We start from the raw sequence: 18,675 nt of genomic DNA, 5'->3' as shown, positions 1-18,675 counted from the left end.
ATGTCTAACCCTCTTTAGCAGACTCTGGAAATCTTTAAGGTTTCTTTCTCTCTTAAATTTGTACCCCACCCTATCCCAAAGGAGCCTTCTTACTGGGGCGTAGCTAGCTGCTCTGGCACCCAGAGCGGTGGGGGTGGGGCGATCCGCCCAGAGGGGTGCCGTGGTGAGCTGCCCATAGAGTCTGCCTGGCGGACACAAGCCCCACACTGCTGTTTCGGGTGGCGTGGGACCCCGAGCCACCGCGTCACTCCTAGGAGAGACGCGTGGTTTGGGCCCGCTACAGGCTATGACCCACGGTAAGTGCTGCCCTCCGCGGAGTGCCATTTTGTCACCCCCTCAGGGATGACACCCCGGGCGAAGCGCACCCCCTGCACCCCCCCTTCCTACGCCCCTGCCTCTTATGCCTTTCTGTTAGGCTTTTGGTGTCCTCCTTTCCTTAAATGGTAGAGTGCTCAAGGCAGGCATTTAGTTCCCCTTGGAAATCCGACCACTGGGGACTTACCGTAAATACCAGAAGAGCTACTTTTGATGCTTCCAAAGGCTTGGGACCCAGTAAGACTTGGAGCCTTTTCCCTTGAGCAAACTAAATAACTCTGTATGTGGTTTACAAAAATTCATTGACAGTAATGTACAACACCTTCTAATGCTTAGTTTTAAATGATATGTACAGTGCCAAAATAAGAATGACATACACAATATCTGAAAGCCAAACAGTCCAAATATTCCTGCAATAAGTCCAAGAGAATAACTCTCTATTTGTATACTTGTTGCTGGTGCAATTCTGATGGAACTCCAACAACGAGATAACCAGATTTCAATCTCTGATGCGTGACTCTTCTTCTGGTTGGTCCAAAAAGGAACTATGCAATGGCAAGTAAATGCTCAACCAAAAAGGTCAGTTCCAACCTCGAAAAGGCACTTTGCTCTCAGCCTTTTCAAAAAAGAGCAACCTGGGAAGGTAGCCCATCTAGGAGAAGGAAATCTCTAACCCTAAACCTCCGCTGCCTTGTGGGATATCTTCAGGAGAAGAAAAGGCTACACAAACCCTACATGGCACCTCACACACCTCCTTCTGACAACAACTAAGCCAAGCTGGCACCAAACATATTGCTCTGCTTTCCTTTGGACCACATCAGCGAGGCCGAGAGGAAGGACTTGCCATCTAGGCAACCCAGGACCAACATACACACTATCCAGTTTTGCGACCTGGAGAGGTGACTTCAGTGCAGCTAACGCAGCCGTTTGACTTCATTCCCAGAGGTGCACTCCATTGTCTCTCAGGACAGACGGATGCCAACAGTGCAATATTAGATGATAGATAGATAGATAGATAGATAGATAGATAGATAGATGATAGATAGATGATAGATAGATGATAGATGATAGATGATAGATGATAGATGATAGATAGATAGATAGATGATAGATAGATAGATAGCTAGATAGATAGATAGATAGATGATAGATGATAGATGATAGATAGATAGATAGATATAGATAAATAGAGATAGATAGATAGATGATAGATAGATAGATAGATGATAGATAGATAGATAGATAGATAGATAGATAGATAGAGATAGATAGATAGATAGATAGATAGATAGATAGATAGATGATAGATAGATAGTTGATGGATAGCACCTGGCCTGATCCCAATCACCACAGGATGGGGAGAACCAACTCTTGAAGTCTGATCACTCACTGCCAGGGCTTTGGCGGTGGTGGTAAATCTCTGTGCCCATAATCCACACAACAAGAAAGTAATATCTAAATGCCATTGCTGTATGTGTTAGTCAGAACTGAAGCATTTGTAGACCATTGCCAAAGAGTGTATGAGTAAGCGAATCATTGCCCTTTGTAAATTGCCCTGGGAATGATCAATAAGGATGAATGACAGTTTGAAAATGTTTCTAATAAATAAATAAATAGTCATGAGAAACACTGGCCCTGGCCATGTTAACATTACATGCATCTAGGCTGGAGCATGCTGCGTGTATTTAGATGGATGAAAGGGCTTTTTGGCAGCCACCACAAGCAGCGAGCAATGGACAATGGACCCTTAATGAGAGATGGAAATGCTTATAATTCTCATCCCTCGAGGTACATACAGCTTCCAGCTACATTCTAGGCAGCTTGGAAAAAAGACATTTAGGCCTCTGTTTAATAAACCTGAAATGCTGCCATTTGTTAATGGCTACCATTATAGACAGCGTTTCCGTGCGCTGCTCTGGTTCACCAGAAGCGGCTTAGTCATGCTGGCCACATGACCCGGAAGCTGTATGCCGGCTCCCTTGGCCAATAAAGCGAGATGAGCGCCGCAACCCCAGAGTCAGCCATGACTGGACCTAATGGTCAGGGGTCACTTTACCTTTACCTTTACCATTATAGACAGAACTCCAGAAAAAGAGGCATAAGCTATATTGACTATTATGTTACCGTAACAGTCAGATTCATTAAAAAATTCCTTCCATTAGCACCTTAGAGACCAACTAAGTTTGTTACTGGTATAAGCTTTCGTGTGCATGCACACTTCTTCAGAAACTTCGTTTGTATCTGAAGAAGTGTGCATGCACACGAAAGCTCATACCAATAACAAACTTAGTTGGTCTCTAAGGTGCTACTGGAAGAATTTTTATTATTTTGTTTCGACTACGGCAGACCAACACGGCTACCTACCTGTAGTCAGATTCATATCATATTTGCATCACTGAGCAGTCAGTATTTTTTATCTTTCTGCCTGTGCTGCTGTAGAGCCTGGCTGTGGCTCTCCAAGGTCTGGGATAGAGACATTTCCAGCTGTGCTTCCAGGGTCAGTCCCATCATTAGGCAGAATGAAGCAACTGCCTCAGTTGGCAAATGTTCATTGGCTGGATATATCCTGACACCCTGGCTGCAATTATCTGGCTGAAGGGCAGAGCTGTGTGTGTCACACAGCCTGTCCTGCTCTCCCATAATTCATCTGCTGCCATCAGGCGTAAAAGAGGACACTATCCTGTTATCTAGTATTCAACAGTATGTAACTGTAGGCCTGGTCAATTTCTGTAGACGGAACACTGAGGTTCACAATACATTTTTATACCTCTTAAGAGAGTTTTGTGTTTAAGTAATCTACATACCGTATTTTTTGCACCATAACACTCACTTTTTTCCTCCTAGAAAGTAAGGGGAAATGTCTGTGCGTGTTATGGAGGGAATGCCTACGGGTGGCATGCCTACGGATTTTCCTCCTTTAAAAACTACATGCATATTATGGTCGGGTGCATGTTATAGAGCGAAAAATACGGTAAATATTTCCTCCCTCTTCTACTGGTGGGCATTGCCTTGGGCTCACGTAGGGACTTTGAAAAATTGGAATCTACCCAAACCCAATTCCTCAGGGCCATACTCAGGATCCCCTCCTCCGTGGCAGGTGCGATCATGAGATTGGAAACCGGTTGTCAAGCCTTTAGGTATGTGGCCCTGAAAGCGAAGTTATGGCTATGGCTCAAGCTCTGTTTCAGACCGGTGGGTTTGGCCCCCTTGATTCTGAGGGATAACTTTAAATCTTCATGGGAAGGGGAGATAGTGGAGGAAGTGCAGAAGTGCGGGTTGTCCTCCCTTTATATAGAGTCCATGACATATAGCCACGCAAAGGCGGTGATCGCCCAAAGATTAAGGGATATTGCCAGACAGGGGGACATAGCCCGTATGAAACCTGGGTTGTTTCTGGGGGAGCAGATGTACCGAGCTGCTCCAGCTCACTACCTGGCGGATATCCACTACGTGGAATACCACAGACTATTTACCGCGGCTAGGCTGAATGTTCTTGACTCGGCGGTTCTGAAGGGAAGATATGGAGGAGTCCCATATGACCAGAGATTATGCCATTGTGCTTTGGGTGAGGTAGAATCCACAGAGCATATTTTACTGAGCTGTCCCTTCTACAACGATTTAAGACAGTATCTTATAACCCCATACTTACCCCAGCTTAGTCCCCGACAAAGAGGAAAGCAGACAGCATATCTGCTAAATAAGTCTTCTGGGAAAACAACTTTGTCAGTGGCTAAATTCCTTTTCCTGGCACTCAAGTGTCGGAAACGTATAACTGAATGCCTTGATGTGGGTTATCTGTGAGAGGTTTAGTACTGTGGCCCTACCTTATTTATGTACCCCTATGATGTTTTAGTTTATAATTCTGTATTGTGTTTTATTTCTGACTATCGGTCGAATAAAGGAAATTGATTGATTGAATACGGTAAATATTTCTAAATTATTAATTTTTTTAAAAAAAGATTATCTGGAGTTGGTAGGATTCATCCTTTGTGTCCTTTCGTTTGGAAAACAATGTATTTCACCATGGGCGAATGCTCAATCCTGCATATTTTTTCCAGAACCATTGTAAACTCTTTTCATTCCAAATGGTTTCTAGAGACACAAGCAAGAAGAGCTAAACTAGTGAAGAAGGGGAAAAGATTAGTATGAAATGTTATCTTTTGTATGAGAGATGGAGAAAGGGCTAAAAATCTAAATATAGCATAATAACTGTTCACTGGGATATTGATGTTTGGGACGTGTAAATTTCATGCTCCTGACAGGCAGAGAATGTTCTCTGCCATTTTCCATATGCTTCTTTTATCTTTTACTCCCAGTCTTTTCTAATCAATGGAAGATTAAAGTACCACTTTGAAAGGCCACAATATGAACATCTTAAAATGCTCAGTGCTTGTACTTAGAACAAACAATAACCTTCAACCACTTCTTTCACAAAGTATGTTTTGTTTACTATTTATAAATTTTCCAGCACCAGAAAGCAAACCCAGAGGTGTGCCTAAGGTCCCTTGCACCATTGGAAAGAAGTTGTATCAGCACCCCTCCAAAAAGGAAGAAATCAATTTTCTGCAATAGCCACATTACAAAGGTACTCAAAACATCTGGAGTGAAAGCAAGTTGAGTGAAATATACTTGGAGTCGAGAGTGGATTTCATGCTTTTTATTCAGCTCATAGTGGTGAGAAGGAATGGAAGTTCCCCCAGAATGTCTGCTTTATATACATTATTTACACAATGGGCCCCACATGATTGGCTAATTCTGGGATTCACCTGTAGGCCAATCAGGTTGTGGATTCACTTCCACCTGGAGCTGGATTGGGTGGCTCTTGTGGACTAATCAGACTGCTGCATTCTGAATCCTATTGTTCTAGGACCAATCAGACTGCTGCATTCTGAATCCTATTGTTCTAGGACCAATCAGACTGCTGCATTCTGAATCCTATTGTTCTAGGACCAATCAGACTGCTTCCTTTTGGATCCTATTCAACTCAGTACATAACATTGAGGAAGAGCAAAAAAATTCATGCAGCTTTGTGTTGTGGTGTAAGAAGGATGAGAAGCTTCTCCCACATTTAATCTCATCACAATAGCAGTGTTGTGATGCCAGACACATATGCCTCATGCACTCCATAGTCTGATAAGTGATTTGGGGGGTGGGGTGGGCCTGAACCCCCAGCAGGGGCTGGTTTCCACCAACCCCTAGGCATGCCTCTGAGCAAACCAGTTAGACTTTGAAATTTACAAAACTTGAGCAAGGATACCATTTGAAAGTTCACAAAACTGTTGGCGACAGATAATTTGCACAATCAGGACGACGGATGATCGTCTGGGTTAAATAAGCAGCCAAATTAGCATACAGTGGTACCTCGGGTTACATACGCTTCAGGTTACAGACTCCGCTAACCCAGAAATAGTACCTCAGGTTAAGAACTTTGCTTCAGGATGAGAACAGAAATCGCGCAGCGGTGGTGCGGCAGCAGGAGATGCTTCAGGTGGTGCTTCAGGTTAAGAACGGACCTCTGAAACAAATTAAGTACATAACCAGAGGTACCACTGTATTGAAACCTGAGGTGGTAGAGTGGACTTTACCACTTCCCTGTATTTAAACAAATCAAAACAAACCGTTGTACAAATAAAACAACAAGCATCTCAGAGCAAAAGTGTTAGGCCAGCCCTCTTCTTGCTTACAAATAAGGTTTTTACATAAGAGAGGATTAACAATGTGATTTTGATCCATGTACACAATACACTTTTTTCTGTGCCAATAAAGGAGGTTTACTGATTGATTAACAATGTGATTACCCCTGCTGCAGAAGTGGCACATGCTATCACCTCATATTAAGACCAAGCCTCAATTTCAACCTTCTTTATTAATGTTGCTGTTGCTTCAAGCATAGGCCATAAGAGTTACTATATGAGGACCCTCCTTATGCATATCTAATTCAGCATACTGTTTCCCACAGTAGTGAATCTATGGGAAGCTCACCAGCAGAGCATGTGTGCAATAGCTTGCACCCACTGCTGCTCCCCACTTAAAGGTAAAGGTACCCCTGCCCGTATGGGCCAGTCGCTTCCGACTCTAGGGTTGCGCGCCCATCTCACTTAAGAGGCCGGGGCCAGCGCTGTCCGGAGACACTTCCGGGTCACGTGGCCAGCGTGACGAAGCTGCTCTGGCGAGCCAGCACCAACGCAGCACACGGAAACGCCGTTTACCTTCCCGCTATGAAGTGGTACCTATTTATCTACTTGCACTTAAGGGTGCTTTCGAACTGCTAGGTGGGCAGGAGCTGGGACCGAAAGACGGGAAAAACTAAGCTTGAGCTGTCATCATTTTCATAGCACGCTTTTGACAGGGACAAATGACAAAATCAAACAGCCACGATTCAATTATAAAGCACTTCAAATTCACCTGGTAGATTTAGCCACACAGCTCTTTAATCACCAGACACGTTCATGGCATGTTAATAGCAGGGGTGAAATTAATCAAGTGAGCTTTTCCCTAATGGACTCTTGTGGGACAGAATTGGAGACAAGCCAAATCACATGGAGGAGAGGGAAATCACCAATGATATCAAGCTGCTATTCCCCCTCCCCACAAACTTCAGTTTACATTGGGCACAATTCTGCCAACTAATTTATATATATGTACACTGGAGGGGCCTACACACAAACCCCTCCACAGGTTGAAATAACATGTGGATGAATCGCTGGGGCCACAAAGTCTAGTTCTGCCCACCAGTGCTAGGGTGCTCCACTGATGTATGTGAAGGGATGTGTGTGGGCAGAGCTCTTCCATTATTAACAGTGAACATTCCCAAAATGGCATTTGTGAGCACACAGACATCCGGAAATTTGTTCTGCCAGTGATTTCCTTCTACATTCTACACAGGAGAAAGAAGCCAGTCTACTCCAGATAATAAATAGCTGTAAATCTGACCTCAGAACTGGCAATATATTCATTAAAATAAAATAAAAAAGCAGGGAACATTTCAGTCTCCCAGCATACTCTGTCACTGGACCAGTGTGAGGGCCAGATTGTGGGGACTATGTCCAAGGCCCATGCAGTCAGGGCCCCCAAATGAGGTGGCAACAGTGGCAGATTGTGAAGCAGTAGGAAGTGAAGTGTTGTGCTGCCATTCAAATTGAAAGCATTTCCCCAGAGTTATGAGAAGTACGGCAAGCGGAATAGTCACACGTGTGTGGTGGTGTGGAATCACAGAGCCACCCTCCTGACAGTGTCATCACTGCTGCTTGCCTGGACAGGGCTGGGGCAGGGCAGTTGTTATGTACTGAAGTTCTCACCCTGGGCCAGCAGGAGGATACTGTAGATAGTTATGCAAATAAGGGATCGAAAGTGACGTTCAGTGATTGGATAGTTTTAGAAAATTGTTACAGTTACGTTGTACTGGAGCTCTATATAAGCAGGCTGACTGAACCCTTCAGTTCACTTCTGTCCTGGCCTGTGAATAAACAAGAGCTGTTTGAAGAATCGCTGTGTCATCTGATATGTTCACCCACAACGTAACAGCAGTGGCAAGACTGGGCTCATGTGGATTCACTGGCAGGATCAGATTAATTACAGCAGTGCATGTGTGAGGCCTAGCCATGCTGCTGACCTGCCCCAGCCCTGTCTAGGTAAGCAGTGGCAATGCCAGTGTCAGAAGGGCAAATCTGCCCCAACATATGCACTGCTACTGAAGCTGAACACAGGCATCACAGATGGTCCCCCTCACACAGGGACCCCAACAGCACCTCTGCACAGACTTCAAGATAGGTGTTCTCAAAACAAAGGAACTTCAAAAGCTGAATTATAGTTTATCAAAAGGTTTAGTTTACTGCCTGTGGCAGGAATTGGAATAACTGTTTATTATCACACTACATGTGTTGATTCGCTTGCCAATTATCTCCAGTAGTAGTTTCTAAATGGCCACTGTTGGTAACTGTTGTTTTCTGTAATTAACTTCTCTCTAACCTCACTGTCTGTCCACACACAGAGACACATGCACACACACACATGCACACTGTGTGTGTGTATTGAGGTGGACTGTAGTCCATGAAAGCGTATGTGTCATGGACTGGCTGGAAGCAGAGAAGTGGTGGGAGGCACCAGATGGGGAACTCCCAAGGGAAAAATGAGTCCATGGATTGGTGGTGGGACAGTGATGAGTGGTCAGAGGGAGCAGAGAAGAGGGAGGAGGGGGTGTTGGAAACTGAAGAGGCAAGAGGGTTTAGTGAGCAGGAAGAGGCTGTGGAAGAGAGCAATCTGGAATCAGAGGCAGAAACTGAGGCTGGAGAGGAGTGGGGCCAAGAGACAGAGATGAGACAGGCTGCTGAGGAAGCTAGGGAGTCTCCCCCTCCTGCTGTGACCAGCTCCCCTGCCCCTCCACTTTTCTCACAGAACCCACAGAGGTATGAAGAGGGCGGAGCAAAGACAGGCAAGATGAAGGAGTCTTAGATTGCTTGGGAAGGAACCAGGGGAGGAGGAGACTTAAGAGCAGTGTCATCAAGTTGCGCCCAACATTGGGGGGGGGGCTGTCGTACATGCATGACATCACATGCACGATACCCACTCCCCGATCTGGCCAGACCGACTTGGCCTGTCATCTCCCACTCTCCCACTGCCAAATGCCTTACCTTTTTGAAAGAGATACGTGGTGTGAACACGCTTCACCCTGTATATCCCTGGTGATCCTCAAAAGGAGGCAGCAAGGCAAAGCATATTCGTCCTGGTGCGTCCTTTTAAGGATCAAATTGGATTTGGGAGGCAGCCCCTGACCCCCCCAGCCCCCCGTAGATGGCACCCCTGACTTAAGAGAGCTGTCGGGAACTCACAACTGCCTCATTGGGGCAAGACCTACTGGGAAGAGTTGCTGTGTCACTAGGCCTGAGTTGTTTCGTTTCTTTGAATAAAGAGTTAACTTTGCTTGCGCCTTGTGAGTTATTGCTGGCCTGCCCCTGATACGCACCCAAACAATATGCCACAGTAAAAATGGTAGTCTTTAAAATGCCCCAAGTCTCTTGGCTGCTTTTGCTGCAATATGCAGAAACCCTTCTTCCATACATGTACGTGCACTGCCAGTTGTAATGATGGGCACTTTGCTGTGAGATTTTTATGATAAAGCAAAGGGGGAATTGGTGTCTCTGAAAATCTTCCAGTTTAGGAAGGCTACGCCGCTATATGCTCTCCTCCCTTCCTCTTCTGTCTGCATCTCTCTCTCTCTCTCTCTCTCTCACACACACACACACACACACACACACACAAACACACAACCTTTCCCCTTTCACTCATAAAATTCCATTACTGGTTCTTCCCCAGAGTAAACAAAAACCATCCAACAAAAGTGATACAGTGAAGATCAAGAAAACACATGCTAAGTATTTGGGTAATGTATGGAATGCTAGGTCACCCAAATTTGCTGACAAGTCGACTAATTTCCCGGTAGTGCCTCTAATCCATAGAACTGGGATGTACCACAGCGAAAACCACAGACCACACCTATGCAAGAATTTTGTACTAATTCATTCTGGCTTTTGTGTTGAAGTTTCATTTGAAGAGACTGCTGTTAATAGTTAAAAGAGATTTTCTTGCTTGCTGAGTTATAGATAAAGAAGCATTTGGTGAAATAAAAATCCGGGAGGGGATCTTTCTAGTTTCCAAAACAAGTATTTGGAAACAACAAGACCAGATCAGTTTTTAAAAGAAACAAAAGATACAGCTCAGTATGAGAATTGTATTTTGCTCTATTTTGTTTTGAGAATATTATTAGGCATTCTGGGAATGGCAGGTGGCCAAAAAAGCACTCAGTGGAGCTTTTCATCCCCTCTGTTCCCCGTGTGTGTGTGTGTGTGTACGTTTGCAGTTATAGTCCTTAGGGGGAATACTAGGAGGCCAGAATGCTTTATCAACCATTTGTACTATTTATTTCGGTGCCTCTGCTCTCAGTTTTCAAATCATGCTTGTATTAAGCTGGTAGTTTAACTAGATTTATTCTGAAGATTCAGTTTTAAAATCACCCATTCTCAGCCATTACAAATGTACTAAAGCAACTATATTTGCACCTGATGAATCCGCGAGTTCTGAATCATAGACCAAGAGTGATTCCAGCAACAAAGCTGAATCTGGGCACGTAACAATAAGGCTGACCATTTTTATATAGTGCTTTCAAATGTTTGAAACATCGTACATATGTTATCTTGCCATTTTTACAACCTCCCTGTAAGGTGGGCCAATATTATCATTCATCAGCTGCAAGCTGAGGCTGAGATCAAATTAAAAATTATTACTTTATTTATTTCATAAAAGTTATACACCATATGGTTGTTAAACACCTCAAAGCAGTTTACAAAAAAAGCAAAAGCAAAAATAAAAAAAATACAACCCTACTTTAAAACATACGTAAGTTCAAATAGTAAAGAAGATTAAAGTTACCTCAACTCTCAAACTTTCTTTAGCTTAGTCAGTAGAGCATGAGACTCGTAATCTCTCTTTAAAAAAAAAATATTTATTAAGATTTTGGAAATTACAAAAAGAAAAAAGAAAAGCATAGAAAAACAGAAACAAAAACACTACATAAAACATTAAATTAACAAAACAAAACAAAAACAATTAAAAACACTTCCAATATTTTCGATCTTAACTTTCATACACTTGTTTCATTGACTTCCTCAACGCCTCCCTTTTTGTATTCCACTTCAATTAACTATTTCAGCAAGTCCTTTCCATCTTCATCTATTTTCTGTCTTATAGTTAATTTTAACATATTGTAACCTAGTTTTTCCCCCTTTTAATGCATTAACAATCTATCTATACCTAGTTCCTTCTAACATTTCTGCCAAAGCCATATAACTTTATTCCACCTTTTTTCTAAAGCTCCTTAATTTTACAGTATTTCTGTAAATAATCTTTAAATTTTTTCCAATCTTCTTCCACCGACTCTTCTCCCTGGTCTCGGATTCTGCCAGTCATTTCCGGAGACTCGTAATCTCAAGATCATGTGTTTGAGTCCCACTGGGCAAAAAAGTCCTGCAACTCTACAATTCTATAAGCATCTGGGTAGGCTTGTCTAAACAGGAATGTTTTTAACAGGCGCCAAATAGAACAATGAAGGCTTGATCTTCATAGGCAGGGAGTTCCAAAGTGTAGGGGCTGCCACACTAAACTGAGTTCTTACAAATGTGGAACAGGTATGATGTGGCAGTTGTAGTGGGATTCTTTTTATCAGTGCTTTTTTCTGTGGGTACGCAGGGGTACACATACCACCAGACAAAGGCAAACTCGGCCCTCCAGATGTTTTGGGACTACAACTCCCATCATCCCTAGCTAACAGGACCAGTGGTCAGGGATGATGGGAGTTGTAGTCCCAAAAAAACATCTGGAGGGCCGAGTTTGCCTTTGCCTGGTAGTATTATTATCTTTTCGCTCCCTCTCCTTCAGATAAATTCCAACCCCAACTGAAGGGAAGCTGAGAGAAATAAGATCGTGTGAAAGTGCCTTTCATGCTGATCTGGCCGGGAAGCCCCTGGAGCTCTGCAGGTGGAGTTCCTGCAGGTGGCAGACCCTGAAGCCTTGGATCCACTGGATCACCTCATATCCCAGCTGCTACCCAGTTCAGGTCTCCCATCTATGCCAGTCTGGAGCTCCCTCCCATTGGGAGGGAAAATAGTAAAAATAGGGACTGCTGGTTATTTTATTTTTTAAAGAAAGTGACACACAGAGAACTCTGCCCTCATCAGAGCAAGCTGGCGGCACTCTGAATGTGGCACTGGCTCACCCACATCGTTCTATTTTGATGGGACAGTCCTGTTGTTTCCTGCCTGGCATTTTCTACTCCTGTCAGCCCAGCACAGCTTAAGGCTGCCCATCCTATATAGGCACTTACCTACAACTAAGCCCCATTGAACCCAAAGGGGCTTTCTTCTGAGTAGACTTGGAGAGGGCTGCACTATAAATAGCCTCGGTTATGGATTTTCTAACCCTGCCCTATCATCATTTCTTAATGTTATTCGTCTCCCTTTTTCCTAAGACTTGCTGCACTGGAACAGCAGCTGGAGAAGCTGTCAGTTGTTATGCCTAGTGTAACCAAAGGTAGGTAGGATTTCTCAATATCCTTCTGTGATGAAACTTGCCTTGGTTTTACATACTGATGTCTAACCTAAAATAAATAGGTTATTTATTTATTTATTTATTTATTTATTTATTTATTTATTTTAGAAAGGTTCTTTACAAGACTCTCTTAAGACAAAAAGACTTGATTCTCTTAAGGGAGTTCTTTTTGGATCATCTTTAAATAAATAATTTTTTAAAAATCTTTCATCTTGTTATTTATTATGACTACGACAGACCAACACGGGTACCTACCTGAATCTAAAATACAGTGGTACCTCGGGTTAAGAACTTAATTTGTTCTGGAGGTCCGTTCTTAACCTGAAACTGTTCTTAACCTGAGGTACCACTTTAGCTAATGGGGCCTCCTGCTGTTGCTGCGCCTCCACCGCATGATTTCTGTTCTCATCCTGAAGCAAAGTTGTTAACCCGAGGTACTATTTCTGGGTTAGCGGAGTCTGTAACCTGATGCGTCTGTAACCTGAAGCATCTGTAACCTGAAGCATCTGTAACCCAAGGTACCACTGTAAATAGATGGCTGCAGAAATATGTTCTGTTCATCTTCTCTATTTGCCTGTTTAGCTTCGCCTTTCCTGTCCTCCTGCTAGCAGTTCTCAGTCACTCTAGCAAACAGACTGAAACACTTTCAGATTAGCAAGGCGGCTGCAAATCTGCTGCATATCACTTGGTGTCTCTCATCCACATGGCAAGCTGCTGCAGTCTCTTACTGTAATGAAATATCCACAGAGGACCTAACCTTTTAAAAGAATGTGCATGGAGTGTTCCCCTTGCTTGGCCCATCTCGCATCCAGGGCTTGGAGCATACTGGGTTTAATAACTCTTCTGACAAGTGGGCTGTTGAGAGCAGTATCTGGCATGTCAGGAAAAGGACTGTGGGTGTGAGGTTTTGAGATTCATACAATGAAAAAGCAATGCCTCCTGCTGCTAATCTTGTGTAATACAGGCAATTCCACCTTTCCAAATGGAAGACCGTAAAGGCAAATGAATGCTTATCCTTATTGTGTTATTACAGGGATCAACAAACTTATTCAGCGGGGGGGCAGTCCACTGTCCCTCAGACCTTGTGGGGGGCCGGACTATATTTTGAAAAATAATAATAATGAGCAAATTCCTATGCCCCACAAATAACCCAGAGATGCATTTTAAATAAAAGGACACATTCTACTTGAAGGAGCATATTACAATATAATTGTTCTATTATTGAAGGACATGCTTAAATGTTACATTGCAAATGGGGCCTCTCGGGATGTCTAGCTTGGGCAGATAGAGATAAAGAACAAGGATTTATTGTCATACCAGGATGAGGGAGGTTGCAGGAAGGAGGGAGAGAAGACCAAGACCTTATATGGTAATATAGGAACTTATTATAAGTTTCAATTTCCCAGAAATCAGGTGGTTTATAAGAAATCAGGTGACTTACAAGAGATCAGGTGGTATTCTGTTTTGCAAATCTATATAAAGGGGCACACCCTGACTACTGTGTACAGGTTGCGTAGTGGTCGCCCTGTGCCTTTGTTCTGCATATGCACTTCAAATAAAAAATCCTGTTAATAACCTGCAAGAGCGTTTTGCTGCTTTGTGTGAATCTGTGCTTCAGGGACCCAAATAGCAGATATGTGTGGTCCTTCATACTCATGTAAAAACACGCTGATTCCCAGACCATCCGCGAGCTGGATTTAGAAGGCGATTAGGCCGGGTCTGGCCCCCGGGGCCTTAGTTTGCCTACCCATGGTGCCATATGGGATCAGGTTTAACTGACGTAGTCTATTATTGGAAAGCTGTATCCATGTTAAACTTTGCGAAGTTTCATCCAACTTTTTGTTAAGGTATAGTGATCTTGGCAGTAGTATATACGTGACATAATTGACAAAACCATGTATGTGAGAGAGGTTACTAAATTTAACTATATTAACTATATAAGATTGCAAATGAGAAAATAATGAAATGAAAGCCAGGCCTTATTTTCAGTGGTAGCTCAGTTCTGGCACTTGTCAGGTGGGTGAAATTGCCATTCTAAGATAACAAAGGAGAGGCGTTCTTGGTGAGTTCCGAAACCTCTTTTTCCTGGAAAAACAACACTGATGAAAACTAGTATTGAACAAACAATGAGTGTGTGGGGATTTGCAATTAATTTTTTTCCTTCATTTAATTTCTACAGCATTTGCAATACATTAAAATGCAGACTGCAAACAACCACACCACCTTAATTAGCTGTATATGAAGCTAAAAAGCGGTTTGGGCAAGTTATGCTGCTGTTCAAGCCTCTGACCAATAGTTTTACACTCCAGCCCTATGTTTAAATTAACAAGGGCACTCAGTGGCTTGGGCTGGCACTGCTGTTGTGTTATGCTAAGCTTAGTAAATGGGGCAAGACTGCGCAGCTACGGTGCTGGGAGTTTACTGGAGTTTCTAGTTGTAAAACTTTTTTTATTTACACTGTATAAATAGAAAAGAGCTTGCAGCTAGAATGGGCATAGCGAGGATTTTTGTTAGGAGGGGCAGAACTGCAGTTCTATGTAATTTTATTGATTTTTATTGATTTGGGTGGGCAGCTGCCCCTCCCTGCTCCCCCCCCCCCTTGGCTACGGCCATGGCAGCTAGGAACTGAAATAAGCTGTTGCTGTGTGCTTTTCTTTTTTCTGAAATGTTCTGCCTTTTTATTCTTCCTCTTTCTTTTACATGCAGTAAATAACAGTTGAACCTATACTTTGCACCTAGACATTTCATTTTTTTATAAAAAACCATTTTTATTTGATTTTACCAATACGAAAGTTATAAAAAACCAAATTTATGTCGATATACAGAGATTTCCCCAGAATTTCAGGACTTCCATCCACTCCTTTCATGGAGTCCCATTTTAAATATTTAAAACTGCATCTTTTTCCGACCTCTAACTTTTATATCGATCCATATTGTCCATGATAATTGTTACACTCCAAGTAAAATCAAAATCCTGCCAATGTTTCCATCTGTTTACGGTGGTCTCTTAGATAACTTACAAAAAAAATCCCATTCTTTTGTAAAGTTTTTGTCCTCTTTGTTTCTGAGTTTTCTAGTTGGCTTTGCCATTTTGGCATAGTCCATCAACTCGAGTTTGCCATTCCTCTCTGGTAGGGACCTTGTCTTCTTTCCATCTCTGGGCCAGCAGTTGTTCTGTACATAAAAAAGTATTTTCTGTGTGCCTAGACATTTCAAAAGCCATCTTTTCATGCATGGCTTCTTAGTGCACTGGAAGTTTTGTCAGATGAACCAGAAAGTCCTTCCAAATGTAGAAAGAGCCTATAATGAGCTATTGCATTGCAACAAGACTGAGGCTGGAGCCGAGTTGCGGGGAGTTACGTGCTTTGAAAAATACTCTGATTTTGTTTAAAGCATCTAAAAATCTCAGGATGGTTTCATTACTTACATTCAATGAGGAAAAGTGTTACAGTTTTGACACAGACAAAGTTCATTTCTCCATGAAAATAGAAGTTTAGCTAATTTGAAAATCTGATTCATGAAGTTCCCTTCCTGTGTTTAGCAGGAACAACTAGGAATAAAACAATTAAGCACAATATTGCTATGGATTTGAAATAAATCATTTATGGTTTAACTCATGAGCTGATGTTGTGTCTGAAGCTTAAATCCTGATTTTTTTGCTTTAAAAATAAATAGATTGGGCATGTGCATTTATCTGGAATATTTTTTGTTAAATAGCCCTTTTGGTCATGTGTGTGTGTGTATATATATATATATATATATATGAACATATTTTGTTATGTGTTAAACAACTTTTTCAATTCCATTTCAAAACGTTTCTATAGGATTTGAGGTTGCCCATGTCCAACATATGGAGTTGCATGACAGCGACGAGCTTCTTTTACATTAAATATAAATATGTAGGATAAGGGAACGCAGGTGGCGCTGTGGGTTAAAGCCTCAGCGCCTAGGACTTGCCGATCGAAAGGTCGGCGGTTCGAATCCCTGCGGCGGGGTGCGCTCCCGCTGCTCGGTCCCAGCGCCTGCCAACCTAGCAGTTCGAAAGCACCTCCGGGTGCAAGTAGATAAATAGGGACCGCTTACCAGCGGGAAGGTAAACGGCGTTTCCGTGTGCGGCTCTGGCTCGCCAGAGCAGCGATGTCACGCTGGCCACGTGACCCGGAAGTGTCTCTGGACAGCGCTGGCCCCTGGCCTCTTAAGTGAGATGGGCGCACAACCCCAGAGTCTGTCAAGACTGGCCCGTATGGGCAGGGGTACCTTTACCTTTACCTTTATGTAGGATAAGGGGGAAAGAAAGAAAATGAATTTCTGGTTAAAGAAGAAATACAATATTCAGAATAAAGTGACGTATACTATTGGATGCAAAGAGAGAAGACTAGAACTCATGGACATCCAGTGAGACTGAATGTTGGGAGATTCAGCATAGGTAAAAGAAAGTCCTTCTTCATCCAGCACATAGTGGAACCATTGGACTCTCCTACAGGAGGCAGTGATGGCCAGGGACGTCTTGCTCATAGAGGCCAGTGACGTGGGGTGCCAGGGCGCCAGGTTTTGGAGGGTGCCAGGGAAGAGGCGGAGGCTGGACGCAGTGTCTCCCAGCATCAGCTCACCACCCTTGCCCGCCTCACTGAAGCAGTGCCACGCCCGGAGCCTCCCCCTCTTCCCCACCAGAGGAGCCGCCCTCCAGCCGCTGCCCGCCTCCTCCAGCCCCACAAAGCTGCCGGCAGCGCTGTAAAACGGTCGGCAACTTTGGAAAACGGGGGGCACCGGAGGGATCTTTGCACCATGGCACTGGATATGGCCCTGGTGATGGCCACCAACCAAGATGGCCTTAAAAAAGGTTCGATTCATGGAGGAGAGGGCTATGCTACGTTGGCTGTGCTCTGCCTCCACAGCTGGAGGCAGAAATGTTTCTGAACAGCAGCTGCTGGAAACTGGGGTGGGGAGCCAGTGTTGTGTAGTGGTTCAGAGTGGTGGACTCGTAATCTGGTGAACCAGGTTCGATTCCCCGCTCCTCCACATGCAGTTGCTGGGTGACCTTGGGCTAGTTACACTCACTCAGCCCCACTCACCTCACAGAGTGTTTGTTGTGGGGGAGGAAGGGAAAGGAGAATGTTAGCCACTTTGAGACTCCTTAGGGTAGTTATAAAGCAGGATATAAAATCCAAACTCTTCTTCTTCTTCTCTTCCTGTGCTCATGTCCCACCTGTGGGTTTCCTGCAGGTTGGCACTGGGAGAAGATGCAGGACTGGATACACCCATTGACCTGATACCGCAGGCCCATATGCTTAGCCTCAAGAAGAGATGATCAAGGGGAAACATGATGACAGTAGACTTCATCGATCTGAAGGGCTGTCATCATGAAGAGCATGAAGACCGGATGGTTCTCTGGCCAACTTGAATAAAATATTGGGGAGGCCCACAAAAGCTCTGCCCTGAATAATCAATCAGAAGTCATTGTGTACACAAACCATTTGAATGACAATGTCCAAGAACTGTTGGGGGGGCCCTGACCCGTTCAAATTTTTAATTGGGGGGGGGGTTCACAAAGGGACCTCGGCCCCTAGGAGTTGGCTCCTATGTTCTCTGGTGAAAATGACAGGCAAGTTGATTTCAGCTAAACATCAGGACAAACGTCCTAATGATAAAAGCTGTACGAAAGTGAGAAACAGCCTTTGAGAGGATGTGGGGGTATTTAAGGGAAAGAGCTGTTTGACAGCGGAGCAGTTGCCTTAGGGGACAATGGTGGTCTCTCCTTCGCTTTACAGCCACGTCTTAGAGCATGGGCAGGTAAACTAAGGCCTGGGGTCCAGATCCTGTCCCATCATCACCTTCTAAAGCCAGCCAACGGATGGTCCTAGAATCAGTGTGTTTTTACATGAGTAGAATGTGTGCTTTTATTTAAAATGCACCTCTGGGTTATTTGTGGGACATAGGAATTCATTCATTTTTCTTCTTCAAAATATAGTCTGAGGGACAGTGGACCGGCCCCCTGCTGAAAAGGTCTGCTGACCCCTGTCTTAGAGAGCTGCATCCTGCATCGGACCTCCTATGGCCCTTCCAACACCATGCATCTTCGGCACAGGAAGGCACCTACTTCGAAAGTAAAGATGCTTCTTCCTCTGGAAGGTATTCCTACGGTAAAGGTAAAGGTACCCCTGCCCGTACGGGCCAGTCTTGACAGACTCTGGGGTTGTGCGCCCATCTCACTTAAGAGGCCAGGGGCCAGCGCTGTCCGGAGACACTTCCGGGTCACGTGGC

This window comes from Podarcis cretensis (assembly GCF_951804945.1).
Source record: "Podarcis cretensis genome assembly, chromosome: 11".
NCBI lineage: Eukaryota > Metazoa > Chordata > Lepidosauria > Squamata > Lacertidae > Podarcis > Podarcis cretensis.
This window is presented reverse-complemented; position numbering follows the sequence as displayed.